Below are 19,329 nucleotides of genomic sequence, written 5' to 3'. Positions count from 1 at the left end.
GGTGCCGGCACCGGAACAGGACTTTGCCTTTCTCCCCCTGCAGAGCAGAGTCACCTCCCCCTGGTTTCCACGGGAGGACAGGACAGTGGCTAAGGCAGGTTTGCGACCATCAGGAAAGCCAGAGGCGATCCTGCGACTGACCCGTACTGGGAGGCTCGTCCTGTTTCCTGGTACCTCTCTCCAGCGAAGTTTATGAGTTCAGGCGCACTGCACTCTTTCCGGCTACCTCCAGCTCCGACACACATCATTGTACGTAGCCCTGGAAAAAGCAAAGAAGATCAACTTGCCATCCACGGGGGAGCAGCTGTGGAGGTTGTAGCAGGGAGAGAGATGATACCAAGCAGGGTGGTTCCCTTCCGCCCCGCCCCCTCCCCGCTCGCACCCTGCTCTGTGCTCCTGGAGGAGCCTGGCATCCTCAACCTGCATCCTCCAGGCTTCCAGGTGGTGTGGCCAACAGGGGGCCAGTGGGAGCTCTGGAGGAGGAGAGCAGGGTCAAGGTGGTGATTCCCTTACGCTCTCCCTGAGAGCCTGCGGGCAGGGCAGTGGCTGTATTTCCTGGAATCCTTCTCTCGTAGCCAGAGCCCTCGGCAGCCTGGCCCTTCAGGCCGGGTGGGAAGGGTTCCCCGTCGTTGCTGCCCTGGGGCTTCACTACCCTTCACTACTCCCTGCAGCTCTTCTCTCCAAGCGCTTGCCTGTGCCACCTGTGGCTGCCGGGACCTGGCTGGCGGGGACCATTCTTTGATTTCTACTGAGCTGAATCTCCAGCTGGTGGCCATCATCATCCTGTTCTGTAAGGGTCACTATTGCCCTCCATTTTCTCTTTTTCGTTTAAACTGACACAATCCCCCCAATGAATGTGTTATATTAAGGATTAGGCTTTAATAATCTAGTACCTTATTAATATATTTTAATATTTAATGCTAACATTTTATGTGGAGTTCTCAGTCATATTACTCTAGTAAATTTTTGCTAATAAAATTAATTGTTTTTCTATGTTACCTTTTGAATAGTAAAGGTTATGGTGAAGTAAAAAATAATTAGATTTCTTTGGGGTGAGTGATGAGAAAGATTTATTTCTCTGGAAATGATTCATCCTCTGCATCCTCTTCTAATTTCTTAAGCCTCCTGTAGGCATCTCATGCCCTCCAAATGGGCCCTGAAAGGAAGGTGATGGGTACCTGCCAATGTTCCTTTGATGATTGTTAAAATTTTAGAATTGGGGAAGGCTTACAGAAAATCTAACGAGCCCTTAGTTTTATAGGTAAGAGAAGGGCATCCTCTGTCCCTCAGCAAACATGAGCTACCTTTGCTGAGAAGCCTCTCTTTCCTCCTCACATCCTCCCTCCTTGCATAAGGAGGCTGACGCAAATCTTTGCATAATCTGATCTCTGAATTAGTAACTCAGTCACATAGCGCATTGGAATATGCATGTTGCCTCGCTGAGGATGGGGCCTCGCCTTCTCGGCCCGTAGGACTGTTTGATGTGCATCCTTTCATCCTCTTCCTACCCCCACTCAGGACAGACTTTCCACAGGGGCGTGATGAGGACCAAAGCACGTGGACAGAGGGTACGCTCACACGTTCCCACCAGAAGCTCCCCAGATCGTGGTAGGAGGTCTGCGTGTTATCATGAGGGTCTCCCCTCCCCAGAACCTGGGAACCCTCGAGCTCTCCCCGTGCTGTGCTCAGCACCCCTTCTCCTGTTGGAATCCCACCCAGAATTGAGGGGCGATCCTACATGATCTGGAATTTTTCCTCTCTTACCCCCTTCAAAACTTTCCCTGGGGGTCATCCATCCTATTGAATCGTCAGGCTGAAAAATATTCCTACATTCAACGAAGACTTGGAGCTGGGAATTTGGGAAAACTAGTATCTAATAAGGTGTTACTGATGACTAAGTGCTTACTGTGCCAGCAGCCCGCCAAGTTGTTACATTAAACCAGCCCCAAGTCTCCAGTGATGGAAGGAACACAGAAAATGAGTTGGGGAAGTGGACTGTTTGCGCATATCAACAGTCCTGCATCTGCATCTCCTGTGGGGGGTGGAAAGTCCCCAGCCTGGCCCCCAGCCTGCCTTCCCAGCCAGTCCCGGGGCTTTTCTAGAGCAGATACCCCCAGGACCCCAGGGCTGCCTCTGCCAGAGCGATCCGGGTCTCCACGCCTTGGCTCCCTCTGCCTTTTCTGCCTGGAATTTCCCATTTCCCTCTCCTTGCCCATGTTACTTCCTTACTTAAAATGTGTTTCGTTTTTTTAAAAATAATGGATCATAAAGAGAAGAGGATCTATATCGATCGTGATGTCAATACCCAAAGTTCATATTTTGCATTTAATTTAGTCCCTTTTTATTGCACATATATTTTTGTATTTTTTAAGAGCTTCATAATTTAATATTCAGAGAAGGATTTCTATGAAGCAAAAGAAGCTTAAGTCTCAGACCCTCTGGCCTGTGTGGGGCTCCTTCCTGGATGGCTGATTTATATTCTCTCTTGAAAAGAGGCCACACAAGTTGTGTAGTTTTCAGTGCCCCCCAAATCTGGATCTGCCCTTGTTCATATTACCCATGAGTTTTCCCAAGGTATTAAAATCTCTTTATGAAGAGGATTCTGGGGGGTTGGCGAGCGGACCCCGGGGGTGAAGCAGAGTTTATCCCCTTAGTGCTGGTCTAATATTGCCACCACAAATTACATAGCGTGCGACACATTTATGCATTAACCTTTGTCCACATTTCTTATTATTTCCTCGGAACAGACTTCCAGGAGGAGAATTACCGGGGAAGAGAGGAGGTATAGATTTATGGTCCTTGGTAGTCATTGGCAAATCACTTTCCCTGATGGACATGTTGTCAGCATGATGACCATTCTACCCAACCGTACCCTTGCTGGTAATTAAAAATAAGTATTTTAAAATTCCTCTCAATTTGGTAGGTGACAAATGGGATCTTCTTTTTCTATCCTTAATTATTTGATTACTTACGAGGCTGAACCTTTTAATAGTCACTATCCATCCGTATTTATAGTTTGTAAATATTCTGACTGTATCCTTGAGTCTTCACACTCTTTTAATCAACATATATGCACTTTGTGTATTAGGTATGTTGATCCTTATGCATCGTACTGGTTTGAAATATAGTTTTCCTAGTTTGATACATGCTTTTTCATATTGGAAGTTTTTTTTTTTTAATTTTTTTCTGTTTATTTATTTATTTGCCACGCTGTGTAGCTTGCGGGATCTTAGTTCCCCAACCAACCAGGGATTGAACCTGGGTCCCCAGCAGTGAAATCGCTGAGTCCTATCCACGGGAATTCCTTAAAGTTTTGACATCAGTAATTTTGACATCAGTTTCAAGACCTCAAATGATTCTTTTACTGATGTTTTTACTATACTGTTTTCTCCTTTGCATTTTTAATTAGAAATACTTCCTACACCCAAAGGTCGAAGCATATAACACTTGATTTTTATATTTAACTTATTTTTCCCTATAGTGTTTGCTTTAGTGTATGATGTGAGAGGAGTTTTCAGGTCAACGTTTTGCCCATTGTGCCAGCCAGTTGCACTGGCACCATCTATAAAATGCGCAGTCTACCCTCCCTGGTTTGAAAAGACGGCACCTCTGAAGGGCTGGTGCTTCTCAGGGGCTGCGAGGTGACCGGCTCTGTCTCATGGACACTGTCCCTGATGCTGGCTTCATGACTGGAGACTCTTCTGCACAGTCAGCTATGGGAGAGCAACAGCTCACCCATTATTCTCATTGTGACAAACTTATTCTTTTCTAAAAATTCTCATTTTCTTAAGAAGCTTTGTTATCAAATATAACATACCTATTAAAAGGGTGCATAAAACAAATGAAGAACTTCACAAATTACTAAAAGGTGAGTATTTATGTAACTACCACCTGCATCAAGAAATAGAACGTTGGAGGCCCCCCGAAGAGGAGAGGCCTGGCATGCTTTGACCTCATCCTTCCACGCTGCTCCCTGCAAGGAAGCTCTGGCCTGACTCTTGGGGCAGTCACAGCCCTGCTTTGCTTTATTATTTTTAACTAAGTAATGTAATGTCATTTTGCACATTTTTAAACTTTACGTGAATTAACTTTATATAAAAGGACTTTTACATTCTTTAGTATATGGCTTTTTTTTGTTCAATGTTTCATTTTTTTGTTGTTGCTGTTGCGGTACGCGGGTCTCTCACTGCTGTGGCCTCTCCCATTGCGGAGCACAGGCTCTGGACGCGCAGGCTCAGCGGCCATGGCTCACGGGCCCAGCCGCTCCGCAGCATGTGGGATCTTCCCGGACCGGAGCACGAACCCGCGTCCCCTGCATCGGCAGGCAGACTCTCAACCACTGCGCCACCAGTGAGGCCCCCAATGTTTCATTTTTAAAACTCATGCATATTTTTATGTATAATTTTAGTTCAACTGCTTTCATTGCTATGTAGTATTCCATAGAATTAAGATCCTATATGTATCTCTTCCACTGTTGCTGGAAATTTGGATTGCCCCCAGTGAAAGGCTCCTATGCTTGATGGTGTCTATTGATGAAAAGACGCTCTTATTCTTAAGGTATTAAAAGGTCTCAATCAAATCCTTTTGGAGTGCTGTATGTGTCCTGTTTACGAAACCTTTTTCCACCCATAAGTCATGAAGGAGTTTTTCTACAATGTCTTTTAAACACTATATTCTTTTGTCTTTTTCATTTAAGTCTATAATCCTTTGGAATAGAATTTTTTGTATAGGGTGAGTTAGTGATCCAATCAAATTTTTTCAGTATGGGTACCCAATTTTCTCAGCATTGTTTTTGAAAGTTTACCCTTTGTTTTGCAATTAGACCTTTGTCGTAAATCATCATCTATATATATGGGTTGGTTTCAGACCTTTAGTTCAGTTCTTTTGGTCTAAATCACTTTACCAACACCTACCATCTTAATTAATACATCATTCTAACAAGCTTTAATTTCAGGGAAAGCAATTCTTCTCACTTGTTCTTCTTTTGTAAGATGACCACTTTGAATTTCCATATGAATTTTAAAATCAGCTTTACAGTCAGTCCACAAAGAGAGCTTCTTTGGAACCAGTGGAATCCCACTCCTAGTCTACTGATCTTTACAATATCGTATCATCCAATTCACAAACTTTATGTCTTCGAGTGTCCTGTTAGCTCAGTTGGTCAGAATGTGATGCTAAGACCAAACAGTTAGTCTTCATTATTCACCTCCCATCTGATGCACAGTATTTCTATGCCCTCAATTTTTAAAATAATATTGCAAATGATACCTTTATAATTTTCAGTTTTTGGTTAATGGGACTATATAACTGTATAGGATGACTTTTGTATATTAACTTTCTACCTAGAAAAAGTTTGAGGGTCACTTATTAATTCATTAATTAATCTCAAAATTCTTCTGGGCGATTGACATACACAATTATTTATTATTATCATTTTCAAAAACAATAGGCTTGTTTCTTCCTTTCCAGGGAATCGTTCAGCTTTTCTTTGTCTTGCCAGCTGCATTGGCGAGAACGTTTGGCACCATTTGGAACAGAAATGGGGTTAGTGAGCACCTTGACATGTTTCTTTACAATTTAGTCTCTTCCAGATGCTTTTTAGCATAATTGTTTTCAAGCGAAATAAAACCCCACTGAGATTTTAATAGCGATTGCACCAAAAAAAAAAAAAATAGCGATTGCACCTTGGCACCTGTAATATGTATACTCTTCACAACTAGGAGCAAGGCTTTCTATTTATGTCATTCTAGAAATATTATAACATTTTCTTCTTATGGTATCAATGCATTCCTTACAGGTGTAATCTTAAATTCCTCTTTTTTTTTCTGGTTTTGCTTTCTAGTGTGAGACGGATGTAAATTCCCAAGTATCTTCTCACCTGTTGTCGCTGGTATTTAGAAGTCTATTAGTGCTTATATGTTTGCTTTGCTCATTTCTAAATGTTCATTATGTTTCCCAGTTGATTCTTTTGGGTTTTCTAAGTACACATAATATTTTCAGCAAATACACGTTTGTCTTCTCTTTAGAGTAGTTATATGTCTTAGATCTGAGATATTTAGGAAAGCTCTCTTACTATTCTCTAGTTATTTATTTCTAACGTTATTAAATTTTTGCTTAGAAGGATTCTGCAGTTTGAAATCTATTAAAGTTTATTTAGGTTTTCTTCTGTGATTTTGTGTATGGCCTGTCATGTGGGTAATTTTGTGCATATTTAATGGATATTTGAAACAAAGTAAAAATCTTTATCTGTAGGATAAAACTGTGAGTGAGTGAATATATGTGTGTGTGTGTGTGTGTGTGTGTCTATACACTTTCATACACATAGAAACACATATATAATAGTTATAAAGCAGTAACTCTAGCTCCATATGTGTTCATGTTAGGTGTTTGTGTGTGATTGAACTTGTTAATCTTGTCAATTAAATCCTCTACAGGCTCACATTTTTTTTGTCTATTTGATTTTCCAGTGTTGGAGAAAGTAGATTAAATCTTCCCTCTATGACTGTGGTTTCATGAATTCATATTTTTATTCATAATTATTTTCCTCAGGGTAGTTTGATTTATGCTGTTCACTGATTCTAGGATGATGACTCTGCTATTCCTTCTCAGGTGATTTTAGTTCTTATCAATAGCAAATACACACTCCTTTGTCCTATTTAAATCTTTCTGGTTTGAAGTATACTTTTCTGTTAAGCCTAGTGCTGCATTTACTTTTCTTTTTGTTAGCACTTCACTGTCTGACTCTTTACAAATGTCTCTATCATTTGGTTTGACGGGCAGGCATAAGCAAAGCTGTGCTGCGTGTGATACATGTTTACTCACCTGCAAGCCGTTTAATAAAAAATTAGACTCAGTTACAGTTATCATCACTAATATATTTTTGCCTTATTTCTGTCCCCATTCTTTTGATTTGTTTTCTATTTGGTAATAAAACTGAATTTTAATTATTTTGGTTATATGCTGGCCTCACCCATAGCAGCCCTCCAGTTGCACTGGAGAATAACGTCCATACCGACCGCCGGCTGTGCTGGGGACCTTGGGGAGTGTGAGTCTGGGGCAGTCTCTTGCCAACACTCTTCTGACTGTGCAAGCACAAGGCGAGATCCCTACAGAGCCCACAGCAAAGGCTTGAACCTGCGAAACTTCTCCTTTCCCAAGGTTATTGTCTCACCACTGGGGAATTCTGGTCCATTTTTAATGAAAGCAACAAGAACAGTGTTAATAAAGTCAGCATCGTCTGAGAACTCACCCTTATTTGCTGAACGACAATGTCAGAGCCCCCGCTCAGCTAGAATGAAATAGGCAAAAGTAAATTTACTTGCTTCTGCCCCAATTCAATCTGATTTTTGTGGCTAATTATAGAATGTTTTTCACTAGATCACTTCCTACCCACCAAGCATTGGGACATTTTTTATAAAGCAGTTGGTATAATTTAACTGAGAAGAGCAGTTCATCACGTGTAATCAACTCAACCTACTCTGCGTCCTGAAAGCAGCAGAATTACTGTGGGAAGCTCAGTACCAATAATTATCATTCATAAAAATCAACATTTTGAGCAAAATGTTTGTCTAAAGGTTTTTTTTTTTTTCCCTCACATAGGTCATTTCAAGAATCTAGCCACAAGGAGTGGGTGATTGGTGTCAGAAGACCTTAATGTAAATCCCAACTCTGCTACCAGCTGAGCCTCAATTTCTTTACCAGTAAAATGGGCACAGTAGTGTTTGTCTGGTGAGCATATGGGGCTTATTAAATGATATTCCACTTGAAAGTGATTAGCAAAGAACCAGACATATTGTAGGCTCTCAATAGAAGCTTTTCTCAATTAATTTGTAAGTAGCAGCAAGATGGATACCATTGTTTGGTTTTGAACATGGATGGCCATAGAAAAGATTAACACACTCAGTATCACCTTGACCAGATTACCACTGGCATCTAATCACTTGAATCAAGGTATGATAGTCAAGAAAATACTGATTTTGTAAGTTAAAGAATCCATATACATAGATTGAAATAGACCCTTACAATGTGATATTATTTACATTTTCTGAATGCATACATTCAAATGTAAACTGAATAACTCAATTTACATCTTACCTTTAGAAAACATACTGCAAAATGCATTGACTGAGTGATTTAATTCCAATCTTGCTTCCTTGAAATAGTTTCTGTTCAGTTTTCTTATGCTTGGTTTTAATGAATGTTGGGAAATATAAGCTACTTCCAAATCCTTTGGAAGAAGGTCAGCTCTGAACTTACCAATCAATAAATTTGCAATATGTGAAGATAATGCTTTACATAAAGTATAAGATTTTTAAAAAGATCAAAGAAAGAGGAGCTCTTCCAGCCCATTCTGCTATTCTGAATATATCTTCACCCCCCTCCTATCTCACTTTCAATGCACTAATGGAAGAAACATAAAAGGAAGACTAAACTTAAAGCAATGTTGGGATGCTATGAAGAGTGTCATCAGCAGGCAAAGGTACTGAAACAATTCTGGACAATATAAAGTAGAAGATAGATAGATGTCAAAGAATAAAAGAGGAAAGGAAACAGCAACCTCTGAGAGGTAAATGTAGGATCCTTTAAAAAGTGATTTTTTTCCCTGAAGAAACCAAGAATTACGCAACTGGTCAGAGACAGCAGGGGCAGAGAGGAGGATGGGGCCTTGGCTTTTTGCTAAGTAATTACATTCAGGAGTGTGGCACTGCTGCAATAATTTCCCAGTCCCATAGCTGTCTTCTCTCCCAAGAGGAGAGCCATGGAAGCAGAACTTCATACTAATTCACTCTTGGACACCTCCAGAGTGGAGGAGCTTTGGGGGCTGAAGAATGGTGAGGTTGCTTTAGGTGACTGATACCAGTCCACAAAGATAGAAAGCTCCCAAGCCAAAACGCAAGTTACCTGCACATCCTAAACAAATGTATACTTTCCTTGCATAGACACAGAAACGAGGGCTGCTGTAATCAAAACCTGCACCAACCACATACAGAATGGGGATTTTCATTTGGACTGAGGCATAGTATGCTAACCTCCAATACCAATCCATCTAGAATTCTACTATAGAAATAAACACAATTTCAAACACAGAATAAATAGAATTCCACATATTAAATAGAGGCACTAAACGAACACTCTAGAAAAGTTCAAAGAAGACTAAGTTAACAAAAAAACAGAGATTTGAATATCGTCTTCTGAGGGTTCTCACTATTCTTATTTTAGGTGACATATACCTACAACAATGAAAAACATTATAATTCAAAAGAAAAATTAGAATTTTAGAAATAAAAAATGGTATTATCAGTGTAAACCAACAAGGGAAACAAAAAGAAAACCTCAACCGTCTGGCTAAATAAAAGAGCAGACATGGCTGGAGATAAAATTAGTGAGATGGAAGATCCATTCAAGGGATTTTCTCATGCCACACTGCAACAGGTTAAAGAGTTAGAGGATACAAGGGAAAAGTTAAATGCTACAAACTAGGTACCCAGATCCAGAAGTCCAGCATCTGTCTGACAGGAGTTCTAGCAGGAAAAAAGAATGGAGAGAAAATGAGCAAACATTAAAAGAAAATTTCTGGAAGTGAGGAATTTCTTAGATCCTGTTATATACTAAGCAGAAATAATAAAATACAACTCACCTAGATGCCTTGGTGAACATTTTGAATTGCAGGGTGTGCCAGATATTCTTCCTTGACTCTTAGTATCACTCTGGTTCTTTTCAGCTCTCTCCTGCACTGAGGGAGCTAGAATTCTTGGATCTAGGTTTAGGAGACTCCCTTCTCAGCAGATTTCAGTTTGATGCCAGAGTCTAGTTTGAGGTTGCTGATGAGAAGAAAAACTTGTCTCCAGCAGCAGCTATGGGCTGGAGTGCGGGTTCTGGCAGACAGACAGCTATGGGGGCTTCTGGAAGCACACACATCAATGTTATGGGGAGTCATGGTCATGAGGAAGCAGTTCTGCAATTGCTGTCCTACCTGAATGCCCAAAGCCTTGGCAGTCCTGCTCATCCTCTCTCTCTCAGTGGGTTAGAGCCTCCAATCTTCTGCATTAAATACCTTCACACTTGAAATACTTAGAAAATAACCTGGTTTCCTGACAGAACCCTAACTGATATGCAAGGAAAATAATAAAAACTGACAGAGAAAGAGAAAATAGACAAAAAGTTATCAACAAAAGAAATAAGACTGGTATTAGAATTCTAGCTTGCAACATGGGATACAAAAAAAAAAAAATAGTGGAAGAGTGTCTTCAAAAGGACATTTTGAACCAAGAATTCTCTGTCTATCTAAATCATTATTCAAACTAAAACCAAAGCCAAAATAAATGCATTTTTACTCTTGCAAGCATTCAAAACATTTACTACTCTCTCTTAAGGATTCTCAAGGATGCACTCCAGCAAAATAAAAACATGAATTTGATAAATACAAATATATGAGATAAAAGAAGCAGTAGTGAGCAAAAGTACTATAAAGCATTTTATAACTCATTTTAGTATATTCTTGGTAATGTGATTGAAAAATTTTCAAGCAATTATTAATAATTAATGACTCAGAAAGTAGAATGAGGATAAATCTGAAAAAATATAGGTATTTTCATTTAAACTTAAGATATAGGGAGAAAGATAAGTTGCCTTATTTGGAGAAAGGGATAAATTATAGTTAAGAATTGTCAGCATCGATATAAAAACATATTTAAGTGTAATATTAGAAGAATAGATACAATATATATAAATTCCAAAGCATTAGCTCAAATAAGTAGGAAAAAAGAAAACTTAATTCATCTATAGCTAAAGCATGGAAGATAAAAAACAGTCAGGAAATCAAATATATAAATTAACACAATACATGAGCATTTATGCACTGATTCTGCACATTAAAGGACAAAGAGCAGATTGGAAATAAAGAAAAAAAAATCGTGATATGCTATATACAGGAAAGACACAAAGTAACATGACCTTGAAAAATTAAAAGATTAAAAGGTAAAAAAAGCTAAAATAAAGCAATAGATTATAATAAATTTGACAAAAGGTAGTAAAAGAAAAAGAGAAAAAAGATGAAAAGAAAAGAAAAAAAGCAAGGAAAAGAAAGCAGGAAGATTTCCAAGTGGGAAACCAATATAAATATGCAGAAACATGTGAGTCTATTCTTTTTTTTTTGCGGTATACGGGCCTCTCACCATTGTGGCCTCTCCTGTTGCGGAGCACAGGCTCCGGACACGCAGGCTCGGCGGCCATGGCTCACATGCCCAGCTGCTCCGCGGCATGTGGGATCTTCCTGGACCGGGGCACGAACCCGTGTCCCCTGCATCGGCAGGCGGACTCTCAACCACTGCACCACCAGGGAAGCCCCATGTGAGTCTATTCTTAATTCAATAATAGAGCATATCACAGAATAGATTGGTGATTGCCAGGGGATGGGGGATGGGGGAAATTGGGAGAGAACGATCAAAGAATACAAACTTTCAGCTAGAATATGAATAAGTTCTGGGGATCTAATGTACAACATGGTGAATATAGTTAGTAATACTGCATTGTATACTTGCAATTTGCTAAGAGAGTAGATCTTAGGTGTTCTTAGCCCCCATCAACCCCAAGCAAGTAACTATGTGAACTGATGGATGTGTTAGTTAACTTGATTGTGGTAATCATTTCACAGTGTATACATATATTAACTCATTACATTGTACACCTTAAAAAATGTGAGCAATTTACAGAAAAAAGTAGTAGGGAGTATATTGCAAATTATAGCAGAAAAGAGATTCTATATTTTGCTAATTCGTATTAATGTAACATGGAGTGAGAGCAATGGTAGGGAGCAGTAGGCACACTCATACGCATTCACTGTGGTTTAGTGAGTAGACGTTGCTAGAGTATTTTTGGAGGGCAATATAGCGGCAGTTATCACAGTTTACAGTGTGTATATCCTCGAGAGCAAGTCCCTTGTAGAGACATCCTGTAGAAATATTAGGACAATTACATAAAGCCAATAGCATACGGGTACTCACTGCAGCCTTATCTGTACAGCCAAGAACTGGAGCCAGTTTAAGTGCTCATGAGTTGGATAATGGTGAAATGACTTATGGTACATCCATTCTATGGAATACCATGCAGGCATCAAAAATCATCACATAAAAAAAATAACACTGTAAAAGGTGAAAGATACACTGACAGAGGGGGAAACGGATGCAGCAGAACAATATGAGGAATATTTAATAAGAGCAAACTTGCATGTGCAAAATATTCACTTATGAATTTCGACATAAAGATATAAATCACACATACCAACTGTTTTCAGTGGTTATTTTTGAAAAGGCAGGTGGGTTTGGGAGGGGCTGTGAAAGGAATCCATCGTTTAACTCAGTATGATTCTGCATAACTTAACTTTTTTTTTACAAGTATGACTCCATTAAAATTTCTGCTAATTAAAAAATAAGAAAAATATCTGAAGAAGTAGGGGGCAACCTCAGAATCTTTGTTAAAGGAGCTCCGGTGAAAACCAGGGGAAATATTGTTTAATGTGTGGGGCACAAGGGGTTTGTCTGTGAGCTACTTAGGTTGATGGGTTGAGGTCAAGTGGAAAGGAATGTTCACATCCAATAGGAGAAACTAAGAGCAGCTAGTATAAATTTTAATGATTGTTTTAATAAAAAATAATTCTTTATGAGACTGATGTTTTCAAACAAAACTGAATCTAATTAGCTTGGGTGGATGCAGATATAACTTACCACTTAAAAGATACTTACTGGGCTTCCTTGGTGGCACAGTGGTTGAGAGTCCGCCTGCCGATGCAGGGGACGCGGGTGCGTGCTCCGGTCGGGGAAGATCCCACATGCTGCGGAGCGGCTGGGTCCGTGAGCCATGGCCGCTGAGCCTGCGCGTCCGGAGCCTGTGCTCCACAACGGGAGAGGCCACAACAGTGAGAGGCCCGCATACTGCGAAAAAAAAAGTTTCCTGACTTCTTTTGTATTATTTCTCATTATTTACCAAGGTAACTTGTGTTTTATTCACTCTGTAGACACCTAATAATTACATATTTATCCACATATATCCCAATAGAAGCATCACTGCGTCCAGTTCTCTTAGACCTGCGGCAACTAAATGTTGTCAACATTACAGATACTAGGAATCATCTTTCACTTTAGCAGCAAATAGGTTTGAGACAAATCCCCCCAGGATGGAGTAAAAATCCTAATTCCCTATAGGCTTGCCTGAAACGCCAAGCAGAAAATTAAGCATATTAGCCCATCAGGATAGGCTAAGTGGCACAAAGGAAAAAGTTAAAAAATAAAAATCTCCAAATATCAGTGGTTTACAACAAACATCATGGGTCTAGTGTGGTTTTCTCCAGATTGTCTTCACTACAGGACCCAGCCTGAGAGAGCAGCCCATGTCTGGGAGGCTGCTGGTCTCCTGGCAGAACTAAAAAAGGAAATCACTGACGAGCAGCCCTGGTTCTAACAGCGTCTGCCTAGGAGTGGCTTGTGCTCACACGCCATTGGCCAAAAGAGGTCACGTGACCAAGCCTGCCGTGACCGGGCAGCCATGACAGGGAGTCACACCCTGAATTCAACAGTTTTTAACAGTACTGAAGGATAGCTCCTGTCACCTGGACTGTTATTCACAGGCCCATGCACACACACACACACACACAGACTGACAGAACTCACTAGTCTATTGAAAAGCAGTAAGAAGAAAAGTGTGTAAGAGTATTGTTTGGGTCCACTCAGAACTAAATATTTAGTTCAGAAAATTTTAGAGAGCTCTTTGAGTTAAATGAAAGACAGAACTGAAGAGACGGTGGAAGGGTGACTTAACACGAGCATTTTCCCAGCAAGGGCACAAACTAGAGTGCCATCCTGTGACAGCAGAGAAAGATGCACTGGGCTCTGATTCCTCCTGATCTTAAATGTGTGTGCGTGTATACATGCACAGACATGTATTCTGAGTTAACATCAGTTAGAAGCTCTCCTTTCCTAAAGAAAAATTCCGACATTAGCAAGATTCCCTGATAACCTGTCCACCTCCTTCATCCTTATCTATCCTTATTTATCCTGATTTGGGAAATGGCGTCATTTTCCGAAGGACCTCCTTCACTACTGTCAGATTTCATAGAGTTCCCCAAAAGTGTCTTCCGGCATGCTGTTCCTTCTTCCTGGCATCTAATAAATCCTCAATAAATATTCATTTAAAAGTAATAAATGAAGAAAAACTGAGATGAGGAGATGAAGTTACAGGAAACCAGGGAATGTTGACAGGGAGCAGCAGGGTCTTTAATCAGATCAGGCTGGAGATCTTGGCGGAAGGATCCGTTCTGTTCACTCCTCCCCCAGGGGTAAGAAAACAGGCATGATGTGAATTTTTTTTTTTTTAATTTTTTGAGCCCTAAACTGTCAGGAAGAAGACATGGAGAAGTGAGTTGTGATCCACCCGAGGCAAGAGGGGTCGGGAGGGAGGTGGGAGCAGAGTCACTGCCGAGGGTGGGATGGGGCGACCGAGGAATGACGGCAAATTTGCCTAAAACGGAGCAGGGAGTGTGGTCCATGTCATGCAAAGTCTCTGAATGAGGGGATTACACATATTCTTCAGGTCACCTTGCTTCTTTTCTTTTCTTTTCTCTTTTTTTGAAACTTGAAGGAAATATTAATAATTTGAGAAAATTCACGAAAGATTTACAAACTAATAAAAGTTAGAATTGATGGATTATCTAATTATACTTTTATTATAAAATGTCAATTATGTATGATAATGTTCATGCAATTTTGCTAGCCACTATACATATTCAAAACAAACTACCAAATCTTTGTCATCTATATACTCTAAAATCAAGCTTTCATGTATTTTTTTTTAAATGCTATGCTGGTGTTTATTAGACTTCTCTTAAGTTCTTTAACCCTTCTATGAAATAAAGCCTATACCCCTGTATCAGCAAGTAATGAGTATGCTACTTGGCGAAAACACAATGATTATGTACATTTTAAAAAATTTTATAATTTTTCTTTTTTTTACAATCCGAGAAACTGGAGAGCTTTGCTGCAAAAACAGCCGATGTGCGTCCATCCCCCGCAGGATGTGTGAGCCCAGGTTCACCGACCCAACACAAGGACCACAAGCTCCCCTTTTAACAAGTGAAGCATCCTCATCATTGGCCGTATAAAGGTGTACGGCACAGACTGGCTGGTCCACCAGGCTTCAAGGGAAGACCCTCTCTGGCACGGTGGGTATATTTTGTCCCTGGGCTGATTTCCACTGGCTGCAAAGTTTGCAAACGTGTCCAAGTTATTTCTGTCATGTCTCTACAACCGGCCTTCAATTTTTAAAAGAGCCCTTGTTTAAATCCAACTCAGTTTCTACACTGGCCAAATTGAAAACATGAGTCCACCCTCCAGAGCAAACCTACTTTATCATGATTTATACGTGGGAACGTGAGCCCTGCCAAGAAACACACAACCTCTGCCCAATGTTAATAATTGCAGTATGGAGACAAGGTCCATTACATGGGATAATTCTGTACAGGGTTGAATCTTTTTAAAGAAAAAAATAAATAAAAAGATGAAACTCTCACTTCCCATGAATAGGAGTGAATGAATGTTAGCAGATAAATGTGGATGGGCAACAGGTCTGATGAGTAGTACCAGTGAAGAAGCAGGGTTTCTGAGTCCTTCCCAAAGATTAACTGAACATGAAATATTTCAGAGCCGTGGGTGTGGGCAGTGCTGTGCTGTTAATTACCTAACAACCAGTTCTCCAAAGGGGAAAAGCCCTGATCTAGAGTGTTTGCCAATTTCTGTGGTGTAAATACTGCCACCATGTAGCAAATCAACGTGTAGTATTTTCACCGTATGGATAAAATTGGCATAAATAACTTCAAGCGCGTAGACAGTAAGAAAATCTACTAGAGCAATTAGAAAGTGAATTATTCTGGGAAACTGTTACCTTTTTCAAAGTATGATTTATATAAGTTTATAGGACTTAATATATAATAACAGCTCTGTTTAACAGCCAGCTTGCAAAATTCCTGAAAATTTAACAACAGACTCTGGAGAGTCTGTCCAAGCCAGCGCGGGCACACCACTGGGTCGTCGGGGCAAGTGATGTATGCAACTGTGGGCGTTTTTAAGAAAAAAATCTCACTGACGGAAGAGTGAATCAGAGTGCCACATGATACATTTTAATCGATTGTACCTTTTCCTAGGGTCTGGTTGCAGATTAGCCTGTGCTCAAGTTGGCAGTCTTGTAGACGCAGCCATGCTTTCAAGCACGAGCCAGCAGGCTGGGGCCTGCGGTCCTGGACCTGAGTCGCGAGAGCCTTCAAAACCTCTTGTGCGTGTTTCTGAAAGTAACTGTCTCAGGGACATTTTTTTCTCAGTATCTAAATCCTTTAAGTTGTTCTTGCTTTGCGTAAGATGGAGTGATCAGCGTGTTATATTTCCTTATATCATCTCTAGGATAGAAATCAGAGACGGTAAGAGACTTGGACTGTTTTCGAAGGCAGTGTCAATACACAATCACCCGTGGAGTCAGTGGTGCTGGATGAGGAACAGAGCAACCGGGGACCGAGAGGCATCATCAGTCAGGGCAACACGGAGGGGAAAGGCTGTTGGGAAGGTGACTGGGGTTTCCAGAGCATTTGGGACTGGCGGGAATGGGTGGGGAAGGCCGGATGCTATGGGCTCTGCATTCTGTCTCATCCCCGCTCCCTCAAATCTAGATAAGATGGGGCGGCAGCTGCCAGGACTTCACTTGAGAAAGGGCACCAACGTCTGCTCCGAGGTTTCTCCTGGGCTGAAGAGTATTCATCACAGAGGAAGGGGGCAGAGGCCTGTCTGGCGATACAAGATACCTACAGGCTGAAGCCTAGATCCCCCTCAAAGTTAAGGGTCCCAAATCCACTTTCATGATAGGAAGCGGGGGACTGCAAAAATTCCCCAACTTGGGTAGCATTACCAAAGGTGCCGCAGCTGTAAGGGTGGTCGGGACACAGGCCAGCCCTGGACTCAGGGCTGGGCTGGTGTTCAGAGCCTATGGGGTAGGGGAGCAGGTCCACATGGACCCAGCCTCCTGACTGAGTCATGGATCTTGGCCTGGACCTGCTGGAAGAGAGAAGGTGAAGAGGAAACCGTCTTACTGAGGGTTTTAAGGAATTTGAGTCAAAAACTCACTCCTGCCTGATTGGCGGATCCTGAGTGAGTACACGTTGGAAGCATCATTCAGTGGCAGGTGTTCCCAAAATACAGCAGCAGTTTCCTCCAACACCCGCACCCACCTAAGGCTCATTCACATCACCGATGCTGCACTAGTCAGAGATCTGATGGGAATTCAAGGGAGCTTGGGGCTTCTGGGTCACGTGGGAACCTCAGGCAAGGGGAAAGGGCGTCCTAATTTGCAAGCTCTTCAAAAGGTCAAAAGTTCATACAAATTTTAAGATTGTTTTGTTCTAGTTCTGTGGAAAATGCCATTGGTAATTTGATAGGGATTGCATTGAATCTGTAGATTGCTTTGGGTAGTATAGTCATTTTCACAGTATTGATTCTTCCGATCCAAGAACATGGTATGTCTCTCTGTTTGCATCATCTTTGATTTCTTTCATCAGTGTTTTATAGTTTTCTGAGTACAGGTCTTTTACCTCCTTAGGCAGGTTTATTCCTAGGTATTTTATTCGTTTTGTTGCAATGGTGAATGGGAGTGTTTCCTTAATTTCTCTTTCTGATCTTTTGTTGTTAGCGTATAGGAATGTGAGAGATTTCTGTGCATGAATTTTGAATCCTACAACCTTACCAAACTCATTGATTAGCTCTAGTAGTTTTCTGCTGGCATCTTTAGGATGTTCTGTGTATAGTATCGTGTCATCTGCAAACAGTGACAGTTTTACTTCCTTTCCAATTTGTATTCCTTTTCTTTTTCTTCTCTGATTGCCATGGCAACATAGTTTTTTATTCCAAAACTATGTTGAGTAATAGTGACGAGAGTGAACATCCTTGTCTTATTCCAAAGGAGCATATTTCTTGACCTTAGGCGGTATGCTTAGAAGATGCTTTTCTGAACGCTGTTGAGGTGGGTTGGATTACTGTTGCAGGGGCTTGGTTCAGCTCAACTGTTTACAGGTGACAACCTTCTGGGTAGAAGGTTCTGACAGGGGCACGGTGCCCTGGAACACAGGACAGTCCCCTGCCAGAGCAACACAGCCATTGCGGTGGGACAGGAGATCAATCCAGCTAAGAGTGTCGAATGTAATTGACCTGCTCAGTGACAGGAAAACTGCTCACATGGTCCAGGAATGGTGAAAAGTCAATTCCAGTTTTGAAAAATCTGTCAGATTAATTAAACTACAGTGTAGTACAGGAGAGCTAATTAATACACACTCAGCCCCCCTCTCCTGATCCACGGCTTTGTTCTCGCCTCAGCCCCCGTTCACACCATGCCAGGGGCACAGGCTTTGGGATGCTGGCTTTGCCTGATGGAAAAGTTTAGCACTGAGAAGAATAAGGTAAACTGACACAAACAATTAGTGTCTGTTTCTAGAACAAATAGAAGTCAACTAGCGATTAGTGTTGTCGTTTCTAATCCTTTTAAATTATTTGATTATAATAAAAGCACAGAAATCAGAAGGGGAGGCCGTTCTTTATGGCATAATTGATCTTTTAAATGATCCTATTTGATTTTGCATTTTGTCAAAAATGAAAGTCACTCTTGAAGCTTTGCATGAAGACATTCATAGAAATTATTAAAGCTCTGACACCAAATTACCTGAGAGATTCCATGAGATGTTTGACCGGTTTGCCTGTCAACCTGTAGGCAGCTTCTACAATGGTTGTTAACCACCCTTGATTGGCCAAGACAGCAGTGCTTCCCCAGGGGAAACTTTTAGGATGAAAAAACATAATCAGAGGGGACCCTCCAGAAGACAGAGCCAGAAGGATTCCAAAATGGACCACTGCGGGCTGGATTGCTGGGGAAGTCTGAACAGAGCCTGTCAAATAACCTGTCTGTGGCAATTATTCTGATAAATTTGCCACGCAGTTGCATCTTCTCACTTGCATTATTTCACGATGCGACACCAGGAAGCACAAGCCTCTATCTGGGTTCCCTCCAACTGCGAATGGGGAAGAGGAACCAGCAACTTTTCCCACGTTGGGTCTTTTTTGAAAAATCCCCCAGAACACTTGCCTGATTTACCTCCTCTCACAGATCCGACGGCTGAATCTACTTGTGTCAATGGAAGGCCATCTTTTGTGGTTTAGCATCTTCTGGCAGCTCTGCCTCTTTACCAAGAGTGTTCAGAATGCCACGATCAGTAACCTTTGCCAACATGGAGCGCCTTCAAGGAGGGCACGG

Source organism: Orcinus orca, chromosome 14 (assembly GCF_937001465.1).
Source record: "Orcinus orca chromosome 14, mOrcOrc1.1, whole genome shotgun sequence".
Lineage (NCBI taxonomy): Eukaryota > Metazoa > Chordata > Mammalia > Artiodactyla > Delphinidae > Orcinus > Orcinus orca.
This window is presented reverse-complemented; position numbering follows the sequence as displayed.